Genomic DNA, 2,054 nt, shown 5'->3' on the forward strand with positions numbered 1-2,054 from the left:
CACATTCTTATACGAAATAAAACAATAAAGTTTTTAAAAATGTGTAGGATTCCCCTTGCAGGATGGGAAAGATTTTTTTTAGGTTTCAGAGGAAAACTATAAGAAATGACTGATAATTCCATACAATAGCATGTGTATCCATGTAAATTAGGATTTCAGGGTTAGAAGAAAGAATTTATGTAGGCTTATATAGTAGGAAAGACAGATTATCTCTCAATTTATTTATATTGTCAATTTACTATTTCATGGAATATGAAATAGTGCAATTTGAAAATTTCACGGTTGTATATTGGATTCTTTGGATCTCTGAAAAGAAGTATGAATTCTGTAACAAGGTAATATGATTATTTATTCGTGAATGTTGCTTCGTGCAGATTCCTCTTTTGTGACGGAAAGCTTTCGAATTTCACCATACGCGTTTTTGCCCGAGTATACACGTGTATGAGGTGTTTTTGGGAAATCCACACGATCCAGTTGACGTGCGACAAAGGTAACTTCCAAGGCGTCCTCGCAGCCAATGCCATTCCTCGGTGCGCCGCGCTCGAGAAACCCATGCAGCCGAAATTCGTCCTTTTTCACTCGTCGCCGTATCCGCGTTGAGCGTGCTCAACAGCCAAAGTGCTCCCTGCACAATCATCAGGCTGTGAAACAACCGACGAACCCGCATTGTCTGTCCCGGGGACCTGAGTGTCTCGCAGATCCAGGAGTTCCTGAAGAAATACAGCACCGCCACCGGGGTTGAAAGAGTTGAAAATATTCCGAATCGACAGCAATGCTAACATCCAATATCTCCGGCTGGGCTGTTGGCCGACCTCCGCTTTTCTGAGATCCGGATAACGTCTTGCCCGAAGCTAGTCGCGTAGAGGACATCACGGGAGCCTCGAGTGCCACTCTGAAGGAAATCCTCTTTTACGGCAATGCTCTGACGGAGATGCCGGCGCTCACTGCACCACACGTGACCAAGGTCACGATCATTCAGCCCGACGACCATGACAGTGAGTCGGTCTGCTCTCAGCGGCATGAGGAGTTTCAGGTAAGTTGCGGGGCGTGAATGCATGTTTTGTTCTTTGTTTTTATGGTTAGACTTTATTTTTACTTCAGCTTTTTGTCTTTTGTGGTTTATTTACTTTACTTTGGTTCTTTATATTTGGGTTGAAAAGTATCATTAAAGAATATACCCATCATTTTTAAATAAAATATAGGGATGCCACGGAAAGGTACACTAAGAATCATGATTTTCACCCCGAACGCCATTTCATAACACGTACAGATTTGCCTGAACTGGTGGAATTTATTTTCTAGGAAATTCATATCGAGAGTGCTTCGGGGATGCGCTTGCCTTCTACGATCTGAAAAATCTGCAGACGGTGAGGATCACCAGCATGCCTCAGGAGACAGTCCCGGGCCCCAAAAGCTTCAGTTTTGATTCGCCCACGCTGAAGGGGGTGCTACTTATCAACGACGCTCATGGGTGGAAGGGACAGGCTCAGCCGGAGCGTACCAAGGTAAAGTTTTATGCTGAAATTATGTTTTATATTGGTAAATATTAAGCATGGTTAAGGTTATTTTTGTATTTGTAATTCACGTTTGCTTTTTCACTCTAAAGATGTTTTAAGAAAAGGAGATTAAAAAAATACCCTATTTTTCATATGCCATATGCATTTACTAATAAACAAAAACTCATAAAACAGTCAGCAAGATGATTTTACAGTGGAAAATGAGGCGAAAAAAACAATGATCCTTTTAAGTTTGCGTGTCACAGGCGATAATCGTGCACCGTTTTAAAACAGTCCAGTCTTTCTTTGTTAGGTATGTACATATATAAAGGGATACGAGATTCACAGTACTCACTATAGCACTTGCTCATGGGGGCAGTGTGAATCATCCCATTATGTATGAGTGCCTAAGAAAGGAAGGCTGGACTACTTACCGGCGCCGGCTTTGCTTCTTGCCCGTGACAAAGCCCCTTCTAAGATCATATTTTCTCTTTTAAATTTTTCCCTTGTAAACAATTGTGCTGATTGTATGCTTTATGATTTTCTGTTTATTTGTAA

The 2,054-nt window shown here is 41.5% G+C and overlaps 1 protein-coding gene and 1 pseudogene across 1 annotated transcript in view; one reads left to right on the forward strand and one right to left on the reverse strand.

Annotated features, from left to right (window-relative positions):
• Nucleotides 1-2,054, reverse strand: part of LOC119586228 — a 17,312-nt gene that overhangs the window by 11,632 nt on the left and 3,626 nt on the right. The window lies entirely within an intron of this gene.
• LOC119586229 overlaps nt 860-2,054 on the forward strand; it is a 2,179-nt pseudogene continuing 984 nt past the window's right edge.

The sequence above is a fragment of the Penaeus monodon genome, chromosome 21 (assembly GCF_015228065.2).
Source record: "Penaeus monodon isolate SGIC_2016 chromosome 21, NSTDA_Pmon_1, whole genome shotgun sequence".
Taxonomy (NCBI): Eukaryota; Metazoa; Arthropoda; class Malacostraca; order Decapoda; family Penaeidae; genus Penaeus; species Penaeus monodon.